Here is a 26,880-nt window from a genome sequence, read left to right as displayed (position 1 = left end):
TATCTTCTAATTATTCAAAACCATTAAGAATGAAAAATGTATATAATATTCTGACTTATATATGTGACAAATATCCTTTTCATTATTTGGGTAACCAATAATGAAAAAAAAAAAGGTAAACTTTTCATTTTTTTTTGATGGTGTCTTTCAAAGAGCAAAGATTTTAATTTTGATAAATCCAAATTTATCATTTTTTTAATGGCTTAATCCTTCTTGCATCCTACCTAGGTGTTTTGTTGATGTTGTTGTTGAGGTTTGTTTGTTTGTTTTCCCCCTCTACTAAAAAGTGAAGGCTTTTTCCTAGAGTTTTTCTAAAAGTACTATTGTTTTATTGCTTGTATATAGGTCTAGATCCAGTTTAAATTTAATGTATGTAACAGGTAAAGTTTAATTTTTTTCATATGCATAGCCAGTTGGCATAATTTTTTTTTAAAAAATCTCTATTAAACTTCTATAATACATTTGTAAAATAATGTATTGACAAATTTATGTGTTGGACTAATTCTGGACATTATTCTCCTTCATTGATCCTTATGTCTGCCCTATGCCAAAATCATTACTGTACTTAGTTAAATTTCTAACACATCTTTAAGTCAATGAATGTAAAGTTTCTGGTTTTGTCTCTCAAATTTGTTTTGCCTATTCTAATTTTTTTCCATTTCATTTAAAAAATGTCCTTGGAAAATTACTTTTCGTGAGAAATGACTGCTGGAATTGTGATTTAAGTTTAATCATATTTCTAAATCAGTTTGGGGAGAATTGATACACCACCAATATTGAGTATTTCAGAATATAAATAACATATGTCTCTTCATTTATTTGTGTCTTCTCAGCAATGGTTTGTGATTTCTAATTTAAATATCTTGCCAATATTTAAAGAATTTTTCCCGAAGTATTTCATATTTTAGGAGATATTGTAGATTTTATTATTTCCTTAAGATTTATTTTCAACTGCTGGTTACTAGTATATAGAAATGAAATTAGTTTGTAATAGATTTACTAACTTCAGTTTTTAATTCCAATAACTTTTTGGTTAGACCTTAGGACTTTGTATGTATGTGGTCATAAGATCTGTAACCATAGACAATTTTGTTCTTCTTTCTCCAATCTGTGCACTGTATGTTTGTCCCTTGTTTTATCAAACTAGGGAGGACTTGGGTGCAATTTTAAATAGAAATGGTAAGTAGTTTCCTTGGCATGCTCCCTATGTTAGGTGGGAAGGCTTTCAGTATTTCAGCATTAAGTGTGATGTTTATTACTCTCATTTGCTATAGATTCCCTTTATAGGGTTGATTGCATCACTATTTTGCTAACAATGTTTATCAAAAATACATGCTGAATTTGTCAAATGCTTTGTCTGCATAGATATTTGAATGTCTTTAATTCTCCCTCCCCTGTTAGTGTGAAGAAACATATTGATTGATTGACTTTTTAAAGTTAAACCAGAATACTATTCCTGGGTCATACCCTATTTACTCATAGTGCTTTATCCTTTACACACACACACACACACACACACACACACACACAATTGAACTTTACAATATTTTGTTGAGAATTACTGTTTGTTTTTGAGGGAAGTTTGATATTTTCTTTACTTACAAATTTTTGTTAGATTTTGATGCTATAAAACATGTTGTAAAGTATTCCCTATTTTATTTATTGCATGTTTGCAGCTTGTTTGAGTTATGGTATCCTAAAATGTTCAATTGTATTTTTAATTTGCATCTCTCTGATAATTAATGATGTTAACCTTTGTGGTTAGTTCAAGTCTTCTGGGTTATTTTTATCTAACATGTTACTTTCTAGAGTTCTTATTATATGACAGGGTTTTGAATTCCTTGCCACATATGCATTGTAAATATTTTTAAGAATGGAATTCACTGATTCATTTTTAAAATAAACTATTTTAATAACAATTTGTCCTTTTGTTAATCTGATATATTGTTTGTCTAAAAATATTTGCGTATTCTAGAATGGCATAGTGTTTTATGTCTTTACCTAGAAGATTTATGATTCTAGCTCATATATTTATGTCTATTATTCATCTCAGTTGATTTTTTTGTAATGAGCAGGAAAGGACTAAGGTTTATATTTTATCTAGTTTTTCTGCATTAATTAACAAAAAGAAAAAATTAACTTTTCCCTGTTATGTTGACTTGATGGCTTAGTTAAAACTCAGCATCTATTTCTGTACTATTTTCTTTGTCATTGAATACTTTGATACTTACTCAACTAGCACACTATATTGGTTACTGTAGGAAGTTTGAAAAATTAGGTAGTTTAGCTTCCCCTTTGTTCTCCTTCTTCAATAACATCATATTGATTCTAGGGTTTTTAAGTACCCACATGCATTTTAGAATCAATTACCGAAAAATATATAAGATTTTAATTGGGATTGTATTGAATCTGTAGATGAATTTTGGAAAAAAATTATTTCTTGAAATAAAAGATATTATATTTTAACCCTCTTATTCAAGTTTTCTTGCTATATTATGCAAATATAATACATTTTCATATTGATGTTGAAACCTGAAAAATTGCTATTTTTAATTAGTTCTTATAAGTTATATAATAATCTATACACATAATCACTGTATGAATAATAACAGTTTTCCTTCTTTTATAATACTTCTGCCTTTTTATAATAGCTTTATATATAAAACCATATTAAATAAAAACAATTCTGATTTCAAAGAAAACACATTCAATATTGATCATTATTTAGCATAGGTAGTTAGTGTAGTTAGGTAAATCGAGTCTAATATTGAAAGGGTAAAGTTTCTAAACTGGAAAGCTTGAATGTAAAAGATTAGGTATTATTAAGTTCCTCTGTTACACCCAGATTCCTGAGATAGTTAAGACAACGCCCTACTGGCCATTTAGCCTAGGGCCCTGTGCAGTTCCACAGGGCCTGAACCAATCAGTTTGAATGTGTAACCCGCTTACGAATGACCAATCACCCTCGCCCGACCTGTTCCCGCCAATCACGTCTCAAAATTGTTGTTCAATTTCCCTGCGCCTCATGATGATTTGTTCTGATGTATGCAAAGCCCACTGCCCTCTCCAAAAAGTGTACTTAAGCTCCACCTGACCTCCGTTCTGGGCTCTGGGCTGCTCTCCCTTCTTGAGTGAGCACAGAGTCCCAGCGCGCTGGAATGGATCCCCAATAAATCCCCTTTTGCCAATTGCATGGAGTAAGTCTCTTGTGTGGTCTCTCCCTCCGACGCTCCGCTGGACCCCTCTTACAATATCAAGTAAGATAAATAAAATGGAGGCCATTATAGAGAATGGAGGCCAGGAAAGCAGAGCAGCACTTGGGGAAATTGAAATATGAATGTTCCCAAGGCCCAGAGCCCATCCTTAGGAAACGTTAATGAAGCAGCTCCCAGCAAAGGTGGAGGTGCTAATCAAAAGCTGCCCAGGCCTTCCTGCCCAGATTACTCCTTAATCCGGGATCTCTGACCTTTTGGTCTTACCCACCTACATTCTATCACTGAAAGATAACAGGAAACCAAAGACATGAGTGTGAGAAAGCTGAAAGACCTTAGCTATAAAAAAGGGAAGACCTCGCCCTTCCACAGATTCCACCTTTTGGGTCTCCTTCCTCTGGGAGAAGTCTTTTCTGCTGTCCTTTAATAAAGCTTCTACTTTCCACTCTAAACTTGCCTTGGCATGCTTCTCTGGTGTTATACTTCAGCATTGGGGGAGCAAGGACTTGTCACTGGTAAACAGGGGTAACAAAACCATTTATAAACAATGTCTCCTTATATTTGTGGTTGCTGATAATGTACATTATAAGCACGTGTCAAATTTTGCAAAATGTTTTCTGTATATTTACTCTATTTTTTAATCCTATGCTTCCCTTTTTCTGTCTTCTTTTAGGTATTTTTAACTTTTATTTATCAATTTTATTTGATTCTTTTTATAGCATTTGGAATGGTTGTCTTCAGCTTTACAATACTTATTTTTCTTTACCATTTCAAGTGTAATCTAGAAACCTTATGTCTAGATAGCCCCCATTTCTCTCCTTCTTTTGTTCTTGCTTTATGTATTATATCTATATGCACTGAAAATCTATCAGGTGATTTGTAAAAGTTTTGACACTGAAATATATTTAAAGAAGTCACACAAAAAAAGATTAAGTCATTTGATTTTTATCCTAGTTTTCCAAGTTGTTTGGGTATTGCTTTTCTTCAAAATATTTTTTTTAGCAAAAATTTTAGAGCAGGTGTACTATCTACACATTCTCTAAGCTTTCTTTGAGAAGTCCTCATATCATTTTTATTTTTGAAGGATTATTTTCACTGGATATAGATATATGCATTGACAATGGTTTTCTTCTAGCCCTCACAAACTGCCATGCCACTTCCTCCTAGCTTCTGTTGTTTCTGATGAGAAATGTGTTGTCATTCAAATCATTATTGCCCTGTAAGTACTATGTTATTTCTGTGCAGTCACTTTCAGAATTTTGTTGTTAATTTTTAATATCTTGATTATGATATGACTGGACATAGTTTTATTTCTATTTATTTCCATTTGCAGTTCACTGAAATTTCTGAATCTATTGTTTTAGCAAGTGCTGTGATGTTTACTGACATTGTTTTTATTCATTTACTTATACTGTTTTTTTTTCTTTCCTTCTAGAACTCCAACATACAAATCTTAGATTTTTGGAAGATCCTTGAGTATTCTTTTTGTTTGCTTGTTGTTTTAATTCTCCCAGTGTGGTTAAACTTGGATAATATTCACTGATCCACCCTTAGTTTTCTAACTCTTTCCTATGTCAGCTTCTTTCTTACATTATTCAGATATTGAGAGCAGCCCATGAGCTCTTTTTATTTTCATTTTACTCTTTTATAATTTATTTAATAAACACCTGTCAAAGATTTTATCAGTTCATTTATTAATGAGGGAAGTAATATGATGTTAAAGAGATATGATGAACTAGATTTTCATTGAGAATTTATAAAAAGTTGTGTTTAGGATAACATTGCTAGGTTTATACCAAACTACTTATTTTACTCCAGGACAATAAACTATAAAATTGGGGGTTATATTTTCCCCACAGCTATGCTTTGCATTTCTTCCAAACAAAAAATCTACAACTTATATGTAACTTCACTAAGTCCAGGAATTCTAAGGCATAGTAACACATGTGTTAAAGAAAATATAGGACTCTGAAGCCATATTTAGACAGGCAGTCAGAATAGATAGGTAAATCAAGTCAGTTCAGATGAGTCAGGCCAATTTTGAGTAAGTCTGGCAAGTTGGAGACTGTCCCCTGGTGATTGAAATGTTAATTCCTTCAGAGCCCTAACCTCCACCCTTATCCAGAGCCTGCCCTTGCTCCAACCTGTGGTTAAGGTTACCTGTTCCCAGGAACCACCTACAGGGAGCTATAAGGTTGTTAATTAATGTGTCCTTGGTTGCTCCATCCAGCCCTTCCCCCTTCAGCCCACCAGTTTCCCACCTTTTGGCCATCCCACTGAGCATTCCTGGACCTAGTCAATTAGCAGGAAGGAGAAACACAGGAGAACAAAGATCAGGAGAACAAAGAAAGCCTAGGACATATAAAGAAGGCAAAGCACCTTGCTTCTTGGGATACCAGGATACCAGCTATGGCTCTCTTCTCCCTCCTGGGAAAAGTCTGTGTTACCCCTGAAAAGAAATGGAGGAACTGGGAGATGAGCAAGCAAGAAATGAAAGATGGAGAGCAGGCAGAGATACATTTGAGCTTATTTGTCAGAGCTGACAAATCAAGGCCATCTCTCTATAGACAAGAGAGTCAACACAGGCTTGGAGCTTGAGACTTTTATGGGGTAGGCTCAGGGATAAGAGCTGGGTGGGTCCTAATGTAGACAGGTAAGGGTGGGGTTGGTATGAGGGAGTGGTGATAATTCCTTGGGTGAGGGTTGAGTTAAGTGGTGAGTCTATCTCAGAAAGGCCATTGGGCAGGAAAGTGAAACTTATCTTAAAATGGCAGCTATCACTTAAGATGGCTATCCAGATGCTAAATAAGCAATTTAGAACCCCTTTTAAAACAAACTGTGCTTTATTTACTTGCCTCATTGTGCTTCTCTAATGTTCAATCTTCAACGCGTGAGGAAGCAGAACTTGTCACTGATAACCAGTGGTATCAACTCTAGACTTTAGTATGGGATGTTTTTCCAAATGGCATTAAAAGGAAGCACTGCCAACCTATTCACCTCCTTCCCATTTTTTTTTTTTTAAATAAATCCTCTTAGTAACCAAACAAAGGTGGTAAGATTATGGCTAGAGAAGAAATATTTAATAAATGTTTCATGATGACAAACAGAATGTCCAGGATGTACACAATTACCAAAAAAATAGAATATGAACACTGTCTATACTTACACTGAGCATACTTGCAAAGGGTCACTGACACATGACCTATGGTCATTGGAACCTTAAGATCCCAGGAAACATTGGAATCAATTCTTTACAAATCTTGGAAAACCTAAGGTCTTTAATGAGATTTCTGAGAATTCTAGCAGGGCTAGTATTCTCATACTCTCCTCTGGCTCTGAGCTCCTATTTCTGCTAAGTTGGTTGAATATCCTCTCATTTTCATGCTATTGTTGTTACTGACAGAAAATGGGTCCTTTTCCTTCTTTTGCACAACACAAAAATAAAATAAAACTCATTTACATAAGCATTTATATGAACTTCACTAGAAAGTTTAGAAAGACAGAAAAATCTACATTTCAGATGAATACAATCTAGACATTAGCAATTCCTGCTCCCAAAATGATGCTCCTCCTTCTGTTCCCTTATCAGATTGTCCCTCTTCTATTCTCCAGCTGATCAAACAACCTATTGCATTATTTTCTTTGAAAACTATAATTGTTGATAACTCAGATGCTCAGAGCTTGCTTTATCGTCACTTTAGCAGTTTATTAAAAAGGGGTCTTACATGAAATATTATCTCTCTGCTTGTGTTATAGTCAGTGTTTTTTTGTTTGTTTGTTTTGCTTTTGATGATTGTTTTTTCCTGCTGTAACTAAAAAGATCTGACCAGAACAATTGTAAAATTGTAAAGAAAGAAAAGTTTATTTGGAGGTTCAAGGTTTCAGAAGTCTCATCCATGGACACCCAACTCCATATCTTTGGACTTGAGGTGAGGCAGAACATCATGGAGAAAGTATGGTGGAGGGAAGCAGCTCACATGATGATTAGGCAGCAGACAGACACACTCCACTTTCCAAATACTAATATAAGCCCCAAAGCCACACCTCCAATGACCCATCTTCTCCAGCCACACCCCACCTGTCTCCAATTACTATTCAGTTAATCCTATAAGGGATTAATTCACTGGTTTGATTAATGAACTCACAACATGATCATTTTCCTCTGAACCCTTTTGCATTGTCTCACACATAAGCTTTTGGGGAGCACCTCACATTCAAACAGTAACAGCTGTAAAATAAAGAATATTCATTTGCCAATGATTTTAGTTGTTTCTTCTCATGGTCAGGAGCTTCTTGTTCTTCTAACTAGTTTCTGCTTAGCAGATGCACTGCTCAAGACAAAGTTCAAGATGAGGCAAGCAATACATGCTCCCAAAGCAAAATATCCAAAGACTTACCTGAGAACTTATCACTTAAGACAAATAACATTTCAATGCACAATTCATTGGCAATATTTAGTGCATTAAATTGATGTAAAAATAAAATTAGAAAAAGAAAATTCCAATACTAACAAAACATCAAAATTCCAAATAAAGACAGGAAAAATAATAATAGTTTGAGAATGACTTGTTTTTTTTTAAAATCAGTGCATTATGATTATACATAACAGTAGGATTCACTGTTACACATTCATATCTGTGCATAACACAACTTGATCACTTTCAATCCCTAATAGCTCCCTTTCCTTTTCTCTCTGTTCTCCCTGTGATTCCTATCTTGTATTCTATTGGTCTTCCTTCTATTTTCATGAGGAGACTCAGTTTTTAATATGGCCCTATACAGAACTCTTCCTAATTTTTAATTTTTTTAACTTTTTATATTTTGCTCATCATGGACCTTTTTGTATTAATTTTGATTTTTAGAAATATATATTTTCTAAATTTTATTTATCTCAATCAAGGAACATTATCACATCTCCCCAAATTCCATGTTCAAAGTAAGCACACCATCTATCTCTCCCCAACATTTTAATCAAGCCAAAAAAGGTCAAGCTAATTTGGTGTCTTTCTGAGAAATAAATACACAATTCAAAAAGATCTTTCTGAAAAATGAAAGGTAGCATATAAAGGACAATTAAGAATAGGATTTAAAATCTGGTTACCATGCTGGCCTACTCAGAAAACAGCTGATAATAAATAATATTCATAGTCTAGGTGGCATGGAGTGATACGGAGAAATCTGCTGGACTTCAGATTTCTCCTCTTAAGACTAAGTAGATTGAGCTAGACCAAGAGTTCTCAAACCTGGCTGGTCATATCAATGGTCTAGGTAGTTTTTGGAAACCATTAATTCCCCTGGGCCTACCCATAGGCCCTTTAACCCATAAACTCTGAGATTGTGGCCCAGGCATGAGAATCTTCAATAGTGCATCTACCTCCTTGGAACAATACTCATATAATTCAATTTCAGACAATTTAACTCTTCACTGTATAAATTCCAACATTGATGCCATCTCATTCTTGGTGTTTCTGACTTTTCTCCTGTAAGTCAAGATTTTCTTGATTTTTTTTTTTTTTTTTTTTGAGCTGCTTAATCTTAAATTGCATCCTGGACATTTTGAATGTCATGCTGTGAGACCATGTCTTACATAGATAATACTTAATATTGATTAATCAATCATGTTTGGATTTACAGAACAAATCAAAGAGTTCTACTTATTGTGGTTTTGATGTCAATTCTACTGTCACTGCCTTTACTATGTTATGTCAAATTCAGGACCCCCAAAGACCACCAGAGACCCAAGATCGATGTAAGCAGCAAAGAGGTGTTTATTGCGAGCTAGCTTGGTCCTCCGCGCACACACACAGCAACAGGTGACTCTAAGAAGCCCCGAGCCCAGGTTTTGCAGCAGTTTTATACATTCTTTGGAGAAGGCAGGGACGCCCACATACATCATAGCATCTCCTAGCAAATCATCACACACCACGGGGAAAATCAAATAACAATTCTAAAACATGATTAGCACATTCACTGGCGGGAACAAGTTGGGTAGGAGGGATTGGTCACTATAAGAGGGGGATTCATTTAAACTGATTGGTTTAAACCATGAGGATGTCGCAAGGGGAGTACGTGCCAAACTGCAGGGCTTCTAGTTTAGATACTGGTCACCACACCTAGGTGGAAGCCACCTGAAATTTCAGATATGTGGTTATCTTGGCCTATCTGCGGCTTTTCCGGCTTTTCCGAGAACTGAACTATTTCCACAGAGCTTTTCTATAGATTTTTTCTTGACTTTAGGATTACAATAAGTCAGAGGATAAGTTTCAGAGCAAAATAAGATCCCAAGCAGAATGAAATTGCTTAGGTCTTTCAACTACTCATATCTTTTCCATGAATATACTAGTCACTGGCCAGTCTGGGATCTGGACAGTAGTCTATTCTTTAATTTTCAAAAATTTGGTATGTTGCTTGGGTATGAAATCTGTACCTGCTCAGCTCATGGGTGGCTCATACATCACATTATGGAGTCATTTTTCTAAGTTCCTCACCAACTGGGAGCATCCCTCTACTTTTCAGTTTCCTGGTATTCCCCTATTGGTTAGAAAGTTGAGGCTTTATTTGCCCTGCTATGCCACATACTTCCTGTGAGTGTAGTCATCTCTGGGAGTAGCAGACTCAGTATAAAGTGAGAAGGAAAGCCATGGTAGTGTCCCCCAAAGCCTGGGGACCACAGCTCCTTCATTAGAAAGGAAAGTTTGCCTTACTTTCTTGGAGGTGCCTGTGGCTACCTTGCTTTCACTGTGGCTGTCACCACCACCTCTGTGAGTGGATTGGTCGGAGTCCTGCATGGGAGTAAATAAAGCAAGAGGGGAAAAAAAGAAAAGTAAACCCACTATCTCCGAATACCAAGGATCTTTTTTCTGTCCCTTAATTCAAAACAAGAGATCTTCTTCTACAGCTGTTCCTAGTCTATAAAAATACACTCACCTTTATGTGGGGTAGCCTTTAGTTGGTTAGGTTCCCACTCAGGTCAGGTATAATTATCATCATCAGTGTGGTAGTGTAGCACAGAAAGTGACTAGGTGGGTTCTTTCTCTTGTGACTTCAAAGTTTGAAACCTACAGACACAAGAGTAATAGCAAAATAGTAGGATTTATTAGAGTGATAGAAGAAAAGCAGAGCTCCCAAAGACAGCAAGGTCCCAATTGATTTTCTTTTGCTTTTTTCCCTCTTGCTCCATTCTCTCTCATGCCAGCCCCTGACCAAGTCTAGGCATTTTTATGGACTTATCTGTCCCTATTGGTGATTGGCAGGAGGACATGCATATATAGGATTCAGAAAGAGATTTAACTCTGTTTCATCTTCTTCAACAAATAGAGGAAGAGTAGTTTTCAAGTCTTCATTAATATCAGGGTGGATATAAGGGTTTGTTGGCATAAGAGGAAGTCATGGGGTAGGGGATAGATTTTGTGTTTGGCCATTGCTCGGGTTAGCTAAGGAAGAGTCATTGTGGTGGAAGCTGTCAGGGGAAGAAACAGGTTGTTCTCCAGGCTAGGATGGTATGGTGTCTTCCTCATTTTCTTCTTGGAGAAAATTTTCCTGGCTGCCTATAGGTAGACTATCTTTCTGTGACCATATATTTCAAATCCTGGTCCTTTATCCCACTAATTACATTTCTCAGTTCTCAAATAGCTTTTTCATGTATTCTGTTTGGGTTTTATTACTAAACTCAGTGAGAAAGGCAAAGAGCACTCTATTTTGCCAGCGCCAGAACCTGTATAGAGAGTTTAAATGTGTTTGATGAGCTACTGCTAAAATGTCTTTGCTTACATGTTTTTCAAATTATTATTTTTGTCAAAATAAATTTTATTGATCTCTATAATAATCACTACTCAGTCAGGTATGTGCCTGATTTAGTCATTATGGTGGATTTATATGTTCATACCATATCTCCCACCCTTTATTCTATTATTAAAAAATCTATCATTGAATTGTAAAGGGGATATTATTATTGTCTGCATTCTGTACTTTCTAAGCACTTTACATGTATTAACTCATTCACTTAAAAATGGGCCTGTAAAATAATTATTTCTCTTGTAAAAAACTAAACTGAGGCACAATAAAATTTTAAAGAGTTTGTTTAAGCACACAGTGATTAATGAGTTGGGCAGTTCCAAACCAGGTCTGGTTTAGAGGCTCTTTTTAGATAGTATAAGGGAGGTCTTTTGTAGCATTTACTAGAAGTAAAGCAAATAAAATATTTGATTGTTGTGCTAGACAACTTTCCATTACTGTAGCAAATACATGAGATAAATCAATTTAATTTTAAAAAAGGACTATTTTGGTTTATGGTTGCAGAACCATGTTCTCTTGGCCCCACTCCCTTTGGACCTATGGTAGATAGCACAGTACAACATAGCAGGAGCCATGTGGTAGATAAGGCCTGTTCCCCTCATGACAGGTGGTCAAGATGCAAAGAGAAATATAGGAAAAAATCAGAGTCCCAATATCCCTTTCAAGGCCATGCCTCCAATGTTCTACCTTCCTTTCATAAAGCCCAGTTTCCTAAAGGCTCTACCACCTCCCAATAGACCATAGGCTACCAAGTCTTCAACTCATGGGCCTTTGATCCAAACGTATAGCAATTGCTTAGATATTCCATTGCCTTATTTGTCTATCCTGATGGAAAGTGTTTGGCTATATACATTAACTGGCAGCTTCTGGCCAATTAGCTGTAAGTTTCATTTAATACAGACATTTACAAGAAACAGCTCAGGTTAAGTTTCACTTACATTTGCAGATCATTTATGAGATGTAACAAGTTTTATCTATTCATAGGTTCTCCTCACTTGGGCTCTGTTTTAATTTGCTATAACATTTTCAATGTACATGTATGGATTTTTAAGCATAGAAAAGCTAAAAAAAAATAACTTGCTAAGAAAAACCCAAAAAGGAGGTAGAATGAAAGCTAGGATGCAGATGTTGGAAGATGAGTTCCATAGCCCTTTCTCTTAACCAATATATTAGAATACTGTTATGTGTTGAATATGGTTTGTCTCCTCTAAAATTCATGTTTAAATTTAATCCCCAGGGTGGGATATTAAGAAGTGTGGACAGACAGGAACTTTGAGAGGTGATTAGAATTCTGTTCTCATGAATGGGTTAATCCATCCATGTGATTAGCAGATTCATGAGTTATCTCAAGAATGTGTCTCCCATAAAAATCAATTTGGATAGGTCTTTACTCTCCCTGCCTCTTGCCGTAGGACTGTCTGTGCCACCTCAAGACTTTGAAAGCAAGAAAATCATCACTAAAAGTGACCCTTTAACCATAGATCAGAAATAAAACTTCTACTCTGTTAAGTCACCCTGTCTGTGATATTGTGCTATTAGCAATATCAAATCAAATAATGCAATCAACAGTATGTTATATCACCTGCTGAATTTCGCACCCCCTCCCCATTCTCATTTAACTTTCTATGCTCCCCAAATCTCAAATTTTGACTGTATTGGCAATAGGGTCTTTTTTAGAGGTGACTACAGTTGAAATGAGGTAATTAGGGTGGGCCCTAATCCAATATGACTAGTATTTTTATAAGAACAAATTTGCATACAGATGAAGATACTGTGAGAGCACAGAGAGAAGGTGTCCATGTGCAAACCAAAGAAGAGCTTTGGAATAGATCTTTCTCTCACAGCCCTCAGAGGAAGCAGGCTTCCTGACAGCACTCACTTCTAGCCCACAGAACTGTAAGAAAATAAAATTCTGTTGTGGAAGCTACCTACTGTATGATATTTTGTTATGGAAGCCCTGTAAAACTAGTACAGATGTATAAACTTCATTCTCAAGACATTTTAGAAAGTGCCTGAAAAATTAGAAGCACTTGATGAATATATGATGATCTACTGAGATTTGATGTCTCCAATGAGCTGAATAGTCAAATAGTCGACCTATATCTGAGGAAGGTGTTTACCAACATAATTTTCATATGGCAGACTTAGAGCTAGTTTTTACAGAGCGAGAACTAGATAACAGAAGAGCATTTGAAGCAGGAGAACAGACCCTACCAAAATAGAAAAAGAAACACTAGCTAAAGAGCTGAAGGGACTATAGTCACAGACTCCCAACATTTCAAGTTGGGATAAGGCCATCCTTTTTTGTTTTTACCCTGGCATTTAAACCATTGGTGCTGAAAATCCAAGTGTATGTTATAATATATTGATTTTTTTCACAGTTTAAACACAGTGGCATTTCTTTAGCACTTTTTAAACAGTTTAAGATTTCTTTCATTTGTCATTTAAAGTCTGTCTTCTGTGGAACCAAAAAGGTTCTTCTAGTAACACTTTAATGTAGATGTTTAGTCCTAAGAGAGATGGTTAGGAAAGTGTGGCAGAAGATTGAGGTTTTTGAGAATAAATCTCTTAACATGTGTGCTTGTTCTAAAGACTAGGGCTCAACAGAGATGTTGGCTACAAGTTATGAAGATTAGGTCTCATCCCTTGCTCTAATATGATGGCCAGAAGTAAATCTTACAAACTAATTTATTTATATTCCTTTGATATTTCTGGGAGAATTAGGAGGCAATAACAATGAAAGAAAGAGAAACTGTCCAAGACAGAAACTAGAGCATAAACCACTCCTAAACACTATCAGTACTGACTGAAATCAACCAAGGAAAATAAGCAAAGAGGTAAAATGCAAAACAAACCCAGAAGCTAAGAAATGGTGCCATTTAGCATACCACAGATTGAAATAATTGCTTTTGGTTATATATGAAAGATGTATTAGGGAAAAAAAGACTCATAATAAATCTCAATAAAATAGAAATTTGTTTTACTGGGAGAAGAGAAAAAGCAGTGTGACCCTGCAAGAAATAATCCAGAAGGAAACCCCAAAGACTTAATATCTAGAAGTCCAAGAGGTATAAGGAAGAAGGGAGAATCATGAAAGAAATGAGTATATAATGTTGAGTTTCTTTATCTGTCTGAGATCAGGAGAAAATGATCCTCGATGCTCCCAATTGAATGGGCCAGAAATCACCAGTGGAACAGCAGGAGCACAGCAGTGCCTCTCAGGACTGCTTCTTGCATAGTGAACAGGGATGCAGGAAGGAAAAGCCATATTCACAGCAAACAACAGGAAATCAAAGCCTGTGCAAACGGAAATCACGTATTCCAAGAACACTTTAGAAGAAAGGTAGGGTTAAAATAAAAGTCAATTCACCCTACTTGAGAAGACCAGTCCTAGAAGGGTCTTCACTCAAATACTTTAGTAAAGAAAAGAACCAGTGGGTGGTTTGTTAAAGTATTCTACAACAAATAAGAAATCAATCATATAAGATGAAAGTTAGAAGGAGGAGGTACATTTTTAACATGAAAATATGACGGAGGAAACAGAAATGAAGTTTATAGATTATCTACTGTGTAATCATAAAATTGGAAAGTACTGGCTTTAAAAAATAAGATCTGGAATAACAAATGATAAGATTATACAATATAATATAAAATAGTGTAAGATAAGGAATATAAAGAAATTAATTCAAGAAAGCTTAAAAATATGAAACTAGACGCAATAAAATAACTGACAAAAAAACTAATGAAATGAAACTCTGATCAGGAACATAGAGAATGCTGAACAGATATTTAAAATATAAACAACTCATCCTGCTAGAGAAATGAAATAAATTGTAAAAATTATCTTGAAGCCAATAAACCTGAGCTGGGGAAAAAAATAGCTAAAGATGAAGAACAGGAGAATAATATAAACAGAAAAAACAAAGCTCATTTTACTTTCACTTATTAATTTTGATCAAAAATAGGATTAAGAATCTACTACAAGGGGTTTGGTGTGTAGTTCAGTGGTAGAGAGCTTGCCTAGCATTCATGTTATCCTGGACTCACTCCTGAACACCACCAAAAGAAGAATATAAAGAAAGAAAGGAAAGAAAGAAATAAGAAAGGGAGAGAGGGAGGGAGGGAGGGAGGGAAAGCTACAAAAGAAAACCCACTACAGATCTGAAGCATCATTCTAATCATTTAAATGTGCCTCTCAAGGGACAAATCCATATTTATCTCCTGGTTGTCCTAAAGTTGGAGAGTCCATTAAACATGGAAGATACTTGCTAAGGAATATAACTGATGAGGAAAAGGGCCAGGAATGGAAGGGGATACTTAATGTTGGGCTGCTCCAGCAAACAGAGAATAAAATAAACAAGAAGCTCCATCATAACCCAGCAATTAATTCCCCTAAACCCCTTATCCCATTAAACCCTTTATATTTCTCCCTGAGAATACCAACTCTTACATCTTGGCAGCACTACATGTGATCCAGCAGGGGCAGGAAAAGCCCAAATGATGGGGAACAGCTGATGATAAGTAAATCAAAGAACAGAGGGAACCACACCAGAACCCTTCAATTACACAAGTAGCCACTGGATTCAGCCCAAGTCTGAAGTTGGCAGAAATAATATAGTGGCAGGACTGCTCTCAGAAATTAGCAGTCTTCCATTTTTCTTCAGGAAGCACCTTGCCTGACACGTTCTCCTGATCTTTGGACTATCAAGGGAAGTCACCCTCCTGACAACAACAACAAAAACGATTTCATTTCCATCAAAGAGGTTTGTCTATGTGCCTGCACTGCAACTTTTCATGCTTAGAATAGGGAGGGAAATTGAATTTTCATGAGAAAATAAAATGATCATCTGGGTAATTGTTAGACAATACACACAATTAGTAATTTCTAAGAATTCTGATCACTGGAGATGGTGGGAGATGGTTGACTGACAGCAACATCAGAAGAAGAAGCTTATGTGTATTTCCACTGCTATGACCCCAGAGATACTGGTGTTCCTGAAATATTAAGCCTTTGGTTTCATGAACTTCTTCAATGCCATTGTATAATCCTCCCATTATTTTCACCAATCAGCATCAGCTTCTGTAGCATCTAATCTAATCAATCTTGAACACTTTGAACAAAAGATGTTCCTATCATCTGTGTAGGTGCTTGGGTTAGGGGCTAGTAAATTCTATTACCAACTATGTTCACCTGTGACAATGGAGACCAAGAAGATAGCTTCATAGAAGTAGAACCATCGGCACACATTTCCTTTAGATTTCTTATGTTCATTAGCAATTCTCTGTAATTTTCTGTGAAGAAGTACAATCAGCTCCTTTCTTATTCTGATTCTTTATTTCTGATTTTAGATTATTTGATGTTTGAATCTTGGTAAATGATTAAGGGACAATGAGAAGTAGAAAATAGAATTGTTCCAATTTCTTAAAGTAAATGGAAGTTAAAGTAAATTGAGAAAATGACATCTAAAAACCTTCAGCTTAAAGTGAAGAAAGAGCTCAAAGAATTTATGTGATTCAACTGAATAAACCACTTTTCTTAGTATAATCATTTGGTTAAGATGGCACAAACTTAATTCTCTAGGGTTCTTGTAGGGACATTAAGGCATTAAGAGAAAAGGTTTGGATCCCTAAAAGTAAATAAAATGGCAATAATAGAGATGAGCCAGAAAAATTCAAATCCCTTCAGAAGCAGTTTTAAGTATGGTTCCCAAATCAGTTGACATTCTTACCATTGAGACAAGGGGACCTCATTCTCACCCATCAATATGATCCCCATATGTCTTGGGTTCGATAGAAGTTACGCTGTGCCAACTTAGCCCAAGAGGCTAAGAAAACCAAGTCTTAAGCTGTAGGAAACTTGTAGCTTCTGCTTTTGTTCTCTTGGAATACTCATTTTGGAGCCTAGCAACCAAGACCTAAGGAAGCTCAAAGTAGCTCAATTAAGGAGATTGCATGGAGTGGCATTATCAGCCCCCACATGGGTGAGCAAAGGCCATCCAGGTGATTCCGGCTTCCAGATTTTGAATCCCTTCCAACCTAACCTCTGCCCTGCTCAGACTTCAGAGATTATAAAATGGAGATCCACTCAATAATCTTCCCAAACTTCTAACCAACAGAATCCATGAATCTAATAACGTGGTTATTTAACACCATAAATCTTTGTAGAGAATTGTTATTCTGCAAGTTAACTAGAACACACCCACAAAAATCTTTTCAAAGTATTCCCTTAGAATCTTATACTGCACTGTTTGTCTGTAAATAAGTAAATAATTCATAAAATATGTATATTTTTTCTCATGTATAATGAAAGCTCTACAGACAGTTTGAAGGTTTTCGGCCAAGAATAGCAGGGCAGACGTTTAGAACTGTCACAATTTATTGCAGTAGCTCACCTGAAATTTGTGATCTGTGTACTGCTTCAACAACCAACTATACAGTTCCATGCTGGATTGACTACACAAACCTAATCCAGGCTTATACTCAAAACCTTCAAGAATGCCCTTGGTACAATGCAGAGGAAAGAATTTAAAAACATTAGGAGACATGAACTCTATGAATTCTGTTCTATAAATATACAGTGCTGTCTGCTTCCTCATTCTTGCACACTGTTAAAATCCAGTAGGCTTTTCTTTTTCTCTTGTCAAGGAAATATACTGGAATCTTCTAAAAGTGCTTTATTGTCTTTCTTCACTGGCAATTTTATATGTTCTGATTTAGTCTGGAAGAAAGACCGAAGAGGCTAAGAAAACCATTTATGTTATCACACACTGACTTGGGGGTGGCTTTGTGACCATTGCCCAGCTCATGCTTCGTCAGCACTGGACCTAGCAAACACATTTTTCTTCTTTCCAGTATGTAGGGACCAACCACAACCAAACTCCTGCTACAGGAACTGTGTAATGAGAAGGCTCTGCTACTTTATTCCTGCCACAATCTTTGATCCCTTCATGACAATATTCTGACAGGATCTGATAGGCATGAGTAAGAAGTGTTCTACAGATTTCAAAAATACATGAGGCACAGCAGAGAGAACATAAGTCTCACAACAAATACAGGAATACTGGCACGACTGTGAAGTTCCTGGGGACATAGTGGCCTATTCTTATTTGCATCCCTGTATAAAGATATAGCCCTTATCTTCACTGACTCTATTGACTTTAGTTGTGTTTGGCAGGTAAAATATCATATTTGGATGTCCATCCTTCATGCTTCAGAGGAACAAAAATATTTTATGCTTTGAGAAGATGACTTCTGTGGTAAACAGGTTCTAAACAGTTCCTATGATTGCTGCCTCCTAATGCATGAATCCTTTTAATCCCTTTCCTTCAAGTGTAGACAGAATCTACTGGCTTTTAACAAATAGAACACATCAAAATGGTCACAGGTAGTATCAGTAAGACTCTAGTTTCCTTCTTCCTCTAGTAGTTCCTATCATGGAATTCTGGGAAGCTTCTGGTCAAAGGTATTCAAAGAACTGGGAATCTCAGGAAACTGAGTCTTGACAATACCACCCACATGAATGAGTTTGGAAGTATATTGCCTTACCTCTACCCCTCTCAAGTCTTTAGACGAGACTTTAGCTCAGGCCTTGATTCAGCCTTATGAAACTGGAGGATCCAGTTAAGCTATCCCTATATTCTTAACCCACAAAAAATTTTGAGATATATGTTTATTGTTTTAAGTCCTAACTATTAAGAGTAATTTTTCTTTAGTGCAGAAACAGGTAACTAATAAGACATCTGAGGTGTGTTAAAGTTATGGTGCTTCTGCACCATGTCCCTCATTGTCAGGTTGATGTTCTGCTTCAGAGTGATGTGACACAAATATACATCATAGGGGAACAGAGCACCTGAGGTCAGGATCCATTTAGTAGAAAACTGTTGTTTCTTAAGAAAGAGCTTCTGATCCCTGGGGACTACGGTACTTTAATGGTGACATAGAGCAGATGTTCTCCAATCACTCTGACTAGACATATCCAACAGCAACCATCAGAAAGTAGAACCTGAAATCATAAATATCTACACAAATACAACCCCAGGTCACCTCTCACTCTTATGTCATGATTTCCTGATTTAATGATCAGTTGATGTAGAGGAAAAACTGGAGCCTGCATTAGAGACACCATCATACAGTATGGTAGAACTAGCCCAATTTGTTTTGCAACAGTGTTAAAATTCTTCTCATGGAATATCAGAAAATGGTGGAAAAAAATCATCTCACTGGAAGATCTTCAAAAACTAAACCTTGTTTTTCATTTTTGTCTCAAAGGGAGAGATGGCCTCAGGTCAAGATGAATATTGATTCTGAGGCAATGAATGATACCCTGGTCAGACATCCAATCAAAGAAGAGCAAAAAGAGGGTTTTGTGCAAAGGAGTCTGAGTGAAAGAGTATGTGGCTAAAGATCTAAGAAGGGACTTAGAAGTATTAGAAAATCACTGGTTTGTGACAGATTTGATACATACACACACACACATGCACACACACACACGCACACACACACAAATACACACACACACTCTCTCATATATATATATATACACACACAAATATCTTTCATTACAGGTATCTTAAAAAGTGTTTTCACAGAGTGTGAAAACATGTATGCACTCAAAGGCTACCATTGCAAAATAGCTTTTCTATACTCAGAAGGATGCTTCTATAGATATCCATTAGCCTGCTTTCCCAGCCAGGCCATTGTTTATACAATCAGCTTAAGGAACAAAGAAGTTAAAGGGGAAGATATTGGACTTGTCCCTGTGTTTAATCATATGGAATTCTCCCTTACAGAGCTTGACTTGGCTATTCCTCTTGCTGAGATCAACTCCAAATCCATGAGATGACACTGTGTATTAGAGGACCAGCCAGAACTCTGGTAGTAGGTTGATTAAGCGTGACCCCTCCTATCATGAAGGGGGCAAAGATTTCTCCTTACCAAATAGACACCTAATCTAGATTTGAAGTAACTTTCCCTGCCGCTGTCAATATCATTCATGCATGAAATTACTCAATGCTTTATACTCTGCATCCAACCAAGAAACCAATTCAAAATAAAAGAAGCAAACAAGGGGCTGCTGCTTGTGAGATTCGCTGCTCTTATTTTCTATCCATCACCTGTAAGCAACTGCTTCCTTAAAGAGTCAAAAAGCCAGTTGGACCCTGGGGACAGCACATTTCAATGATAGGATACTGTTGCTCCCATAGAGATAAACTCAGTGTCAAGAGCAAAGGATTTGTGGTAAAGGAGAAAAGACATATGTTAGTATTATAGCTGATATCCCATTTCAAAAATTTTAACTTCTTTGGATTGTCAAACAAGAGGGCTCATTATGCAAAGCAAAGAGCCCCATATTATGGTTTTGCTGAACTAAAGGGTAAAAGGATGACCTAGCTTTATGAAACTCCTAATGTAAATAGGGAAATTATGAAAAAGCAATATTTGTTGAGATTATTAAATCTAACCATCCAGATAACATAGGATGGAAATTATATAGTACTACATAATGGTTCTTATTGGTTGCCTTTTATTCTATCATCAGTGTTCAGGACTTCATTTCCTTAATTCTGAGAATTTTTTTCTTGTTCCTCTGTGTAAGAAAAGTTGCAAAGTGAATTCATTTGGAATACAGAAAGGATAGTGGAGGTAGTAAGTCATGATTACATTCTGTTTGCAAATTCAAGGATACTGGACTTACCTTGTAGCTTCATAGGTGGAATTTATATTTTATTATAAATACATGTGGATGTTTCTTTCACCCCTCTATCACATATTGGATATATTTGTAAAGGGGAAAATTACTATTCTTCCCCTCAGAGACACAGAAAGCTGAGATATTTTCAAGGTAGATAGAATAGCCTTCACCAAGATAGTGTGAAGTTAGAAAATAGAGTATAAATTAGGTGTAATTTGATCTGCAAGTAACATCAATCTAGGCTCAATTTGATTTTAAGTTACATTAGTGAAAGCTGAGAAGCGATGAGGCTTTGCTTTAGATTCCCCCAGGTTATCCTTCTTATCTCTCTTTCCACATCAGATGGAAGCCAATGGCTTTGAGCAGAATGGGCCTTACATCTGAACATGAAAGCATTGTAGTAAAAGAGACCATTAGTTTCTTCATCTCTTTTAAAAGCCAGGATATGTTTTTAAAGTAACCTCTAGAAACTCCCTTCTCAGAACCCACTGCTAGAATACAGGCCTAATCCTAAATAATCTCTCAAACAAAGAAGATGCTACTGTACCTGAACTAGTGGATTTGGGGATAGTTCATCTCTGATGCATATACATTATAGTAGAAAGAGATAAAATGCAAGAATTCAACTTGAGGTAATGTTTACAAGTGTGAAAGGGAGAGAAATCCTAAGTAGCTAATAAGTGATATGCACTATAACCACCACCATATGGGAACTGGGTGAGAACCTGTCTTGTCTCCCATTGAATTTGAAGTCTAAATGGGTAAACCAAAGATTGGACATGCCTGGAGCTTTCATCCTCTTTGCAGTGACTAAGAGGAAAGATCTAGAAATATCCATCTAGTAAGCATCTCAAAGCAGGCTTTATTCATGCCTCTCCCACAGTTTGGTTATATAGCAATTCCATTAATGCTTTAATCAACTCCAATTCTCACCTAGTAATGTCACATTGATCTATCTATCTATCTATTTATTTATTGATTGCTAAAGTTATTTGATTTCTCTTACTTCCCATCTGATTTAACACTAAAAATAAACCTATGCTGTCAGATTGGAAATCACCCAAGAAAGTGAATTCCAGAGAGTGTAAATTGGTTTACGCAGACACTCAGGTTCTTAGAAATGAAACTGTAATTAAACCTACACCCCACTAACTCCGACCAGTGATTTTTAGAGATAGATATAAAAAGCCACCAAGTGCTTGACGGCACAGCCACAGCTCTAGTTTAGAACTTTTCTTTACAAAGTTTCTACAAGTGTTTTGTAGCCACCCTGGGAGATTGCTGACCCCACTGGAAGTGCTGTGACCTACTTCCTGACATTTTCTGGCATTTAGTAGGCTTTTCTTCATCTACCAGACACATTTTATTTTGAGACCTCCGCCCTTCCATCATCATAAACTTTTCCGATTTTAACCTTGAGACATCTGAGGATTTTTTTTTTTTTAAATGTTCCTGGTTGTAAAATACATGGGTGCCCCTCCTTTACAGAACAGTCTTGTAATGTTCTGTAACAGTAACTGTCGAGTTTTTTTAGATGCAGTGACAAGAGAAGTCTGAAAGTACCCTTAAAGGAGAGTAAAATACAACAAAAAAGGGCAGATGTAAAGGTACCATGAGGATAGGGAAAGTTATGTGTTTTAAAATTGTTTGGGAAAATAATCAGACTAGTGGATCATAACTTGTGTGTGAAGCCCTGATGAGTTCAGATTCTGACAACATGTTCACTTTTCATCAATTTGTTTTATTTCCTTGAAATAACAATCTCTGATCTTTGGCATGTCTCATTCAGTTTTGTTTGCCTTGGTCTTACGGTATGTCAAACTTCTAGGGAATACAAGAATACTTATGTATATTGTTTCCTAGATCACAGAGACCAAGGAAAAGTTAATCTGTGAACCTCTTTCCCACCAAGGACACATATTTTAAAATGTTAAAAGTGTCTCAAAAATACCAACATAATATGTATCTCATAGGTCAACAATATAAGTGATTCTTTGAAAATGGGTAAAAAAAAAAAAAGGAAAATATAATAAATAGACCAAGGAAGCAATATGCATCATGAAGAAAGCAGCTGACCTTTGAAGTACTTTGATGATTTAACTTCACCTAATAGCTATTAGTGAGTCACAGGGACTGATGCCCCTTGCAGTGTGCATCTCTTATAGAGATTGCAGTGTCAATACTGCATCCAGTTGCAAGTAGGTAACTTTTTCTTTAGCTAGCATTTCTCCTTGTACTTTGAGTCCCCAGACTCCTGCCTCTCTGTGACCTAGAGCTCACTTATAAACATCTGACTATATGAGCCTACTGTTATGCAGTATCCTAATTTGGGCAATTCCCTTGACACTTCTCTAGTTACTGCCATTTCCTCATGTTAATAGTAAGAACTAAATCATAACTAAGCTGGAAGAAAACACTGTGCCAATGTGTTAATTGGGAAAGGTAAACTTCTGCCCCAATCCTATTCCTATGGAATGCATATGTAAACAGGTAGTTTTTAGTATGATGACCTCAAGTCAAATAATGATGAAGATGATGGAAATATTGGCCCCCAGAAAGCCCAAAGATAAGCCCAGAGTTCTTGACTCTTTCCTTTGGTCACATGCTATGTTTCTTAGAATCTCTGTGTGGTTTCTGAGAATGAAAGAAGAGGGCCCAAACAGGGCCTGACATATAATAAAGGAATGGAAAGGACTGGAAGCCAGCACTGAGCCAAAGAGCTCCATGCTTTAGTTCAGTCCACTTGCTTACTAAATCACCAACATCCTCATACCTTCATTTTCTGTCATGATGAGCAACAAGCTCATTAAATCTTTGAGGAAGCACAGGCCCCTTCTTAGGTACTTAAATTTTAGAAGCAAAAATGACAAACACAGCCCAGAATGGCAGCAGTGCACACCTGGAATCCCAGCAACAACATGGGAGGCTGAGGCAGGAGGATCGCAAGTTCAAAGCCAGCCTCCGCAACTTAGTGAGGTTCTGAGTAAGTTAGTGAGATCCTCTTTCAAAATAAAATATAAAAAGGGCTAGGATGTGGCTCAGTGGTTAAGTGGTCCTGGGTTCGATCCCTGGTGCCAAAAAAAAAAAAAAAAAAAAAGAAAGAAAGAAAGAAAAGAAAAGAAAGAAAGAAAGCAAACACTTGTCTACCTCCCCTCCTTCAGGAAAGGACTGATTAGAATTTCTAAACAATAAGCCCAAAGGATTTGATAGAAAAAAAATGTTTTACTAATAAGGTTAGCAGTACAGTTCCATCTTCATTCTGGGTACCAGTCAGGGAACATATGCCCCTGGCTTTGTGTCTTCCTTTCCCTTAGAACATCCGCTGAAGCAGATCGTGTCCTCAGTCAAGAGAGTGTAGAGTCATATTTATAACCCCGAAAACTCAAATAAATCTGTCTTGTGCCATTGCTTTCTTCCTACCCATCTGTGTTTTCAATTCCAGTTATGGTAACTAATTAATTATTCATCCTATTTTTTCTGCTGTCATTTTGATTCCCAGGATTATGTTGGTCAGGAGGTTAGTACTTCACAGAACAGGGGAGGATAAACTAGAACCCAGAGGTAAAATCTATGCCATCTTGTTTTTGCAAATAAAGTTATATTAAATGGTCATATCCATTTATTTATGGGTTGTCTATGGCCATTACTATGTTATAGTAGCAGAATTTAGGTCATTGTAACAGAAACTCTGTGAACTATAAAGTATATATATATATATTTACTGTCTGGATCATTAGAGAAAAAAGTTTCCTGGCCCCTGATCTGAACTTCATTTGAGCTCTTTCTAGTTGATCTATCATCGAGCCTGAAGTTTTTATCTTTATTATTTGAATTCATTTCTCTGATGTCTATGTGAATATTTTTCTCAATTTCTTTTTTTCTAATTTTTTAAACATTTTATTTTTAGAATAAAAAATATCTCAAAGAGTTGTGTATATTCACTTTCTCTTGATACAATTTTTTACAATGAAAGAAGGAATACTGATGCTTTATTTTTAATACTCGTGCTTTCTTCAGATTTCCTCAGTTGTTGCCTAGTGTCCTTTCTCTGTCCCAGAACTCCATTGAAGATACTGTGTTATACTTGGTCTTCTTGTCTCCTTAGACTCCTTTAGACTTATTTTTTCTCAGACTTTCTTTGGTTTTGATGACCTTAAATATTTCGAGGGATTTTAGTTATGCATTTTTAAGCTGTTCTTCAATTGGAATTGTAGGATTTTTTTTTCTCATAGTTTAGAATCTTGAGAAGGAAGACTGCTGCTGAAATTGGATATGTCCTCTCCAATATTCATGTGCTACAACTTAAAAGTCAATGGGATAGTGTTAAAATGTGGGACTTGTAAGAGGTTCTTTGGTCTTGAAGGCTCCTACCCTTGTGAATGAGATTAAGATGCTTAGAAAAGATGTTTCATTCAGGTGTTCCATGATTTTTGGTCTATCTCATCCCTTTTACCAGGGGATGACCCAACCTTACTCCCCTCCAGACTATTTAACAAGATGGTAGCATCTCAGAGACAGAGAACAGTCCAGACAATTGAACCTAAAAGTACTTTGATATTGGGTTTCTCAGCCTTCAGAACTATAACAACATAAATTTATATTCTTTATCAATTATTTAGTTTACAGTATTTTCTTATAAAAAGGATAGAAGAACTATGACAATCCCAGGTAAAGTGCTATTCTCATCCATCATTTCAAGTGTATACACAATCAACAGGATTTGTCACCATTAATGTTGAACGTCATTGCCTGGTGAAGTAGTGCTTGTCAGGTTTCTCCACTGTAAAATTACTCCCCAACCCCCTCTGTACTATTCTCTTTAGAAAGAAGTCACTGTGCATTCTCCTTTGCATTTTTATCAGCTTCTCTGTAGCCATGAACTATCGTTATGCTTTTTTTCCCCAATACACCAACTAGATTTGCTGATAGCCTGCATGGGTTTGTATGTGCTTTCTAGCTCCAGATATTCTGAATACTGTGAAATACCATCCCATAAACATCTTGCAAATTCCTATATGTTTGTGTCACGGGCTTACTCCATCCTAGTGGACACATCTACCATCCATTTTCTGTTTTTCTCTGTTTGGAATTGTGACCTTGCAATTTGAGGCCAATTGTATCAAAATAGGCCTGACTCGGTATATGGAGAAGTAGAGAAGTTAAAAGATGAAAAAAAAATATTATCATTACTACTAACATTTAGTGACATGAAGAAATCTGACAATGATTGCAAATATGTTGAATTGGTAATGATAAAAGGACATCAAAATGACTTTATTTAGCAAGCACAGAGAAGCATGTGAATGAAGGCTGTTGAGAGAATTAGATTTGTAGAAAAGATAGGCTCTTGGGTGAGATAATGGATATTAATAGCATATAATTACCTAGAAAATACAGCACACTATATAATTATCTACTTTCAGAAAAGGTAAAATTTTAACTAAGCTTAAAGCACTTTGGAATAGGAGGTGGCATCAGGACGCATAAAGCAGAGTATCAAGAAATATCTCACACAAACATTCTTAATGAATTCCAAATTACAGGTTTATGAAAAATAAATAAAAATGGGATAAGGTGGGGAATCTACTCAAACAAGAAACTTACTTGCCTCTAGCCAGGTTATAATATAAAGCAAGCTTTGTGAATATCTTGTTGGGGTCAAGCAAATACTTTTTAGAACTGAAGATTCATCACAATGCAGAAAAGCATTTAGACTGCTTCTTAGCTGAAGGTTGGAATTAAAAGTGCAGCCTGCCCTTGGATCTATTCATAGCAGCCATCATGTATTAGCATGTGAGAGACAGTCATTAAGGTGTTACTACCTTTATCTGTATCAGGACACATAAGAAATAATTTAATTAGATATTAAATTGGTTTTCAAGGTGTTGTTTTGTTTTAGTTTTTTTTTTAATTTAATCTATGACCAATTTGAGATTCACAAACCATTTCTTTATGGGTAGCTTAAGTCCATCAACTCGAACTTCTAGGCTATGCATGAAACATCGACATTTTAGTGGCTAGATATTTTTTTTTCTCAGACTGTTTTGTTAGTTTTGAGTGAATTTCTATTAAGAAAACCAACAAATTAATGTTGATAAACACTGCAGTTAAATATGTTGAGGACTCCAGCTGTGTGTTTTCTCTTCTATGAAGAGATTTGGGAGGGGAGGTTAACCTTGTTCT

The sequence above is a fragment of the Urocitellus parryii genome, chromosome 12 (genome assembly GCF_045843805.1).
Source record: "Urocitellus parryii isolate mUroPar1 chromosome 12, mUroPar1.hap1, whole genome shotgun sequence".
NCBI lineage: Eukaryota > Metazoa > Chordata > Mammalia > Rodentia > Sciuridae > Urocitellus > Urocitellus parryii.
This window is presented reverse-complemented; position numbering follows the sequence as displayed.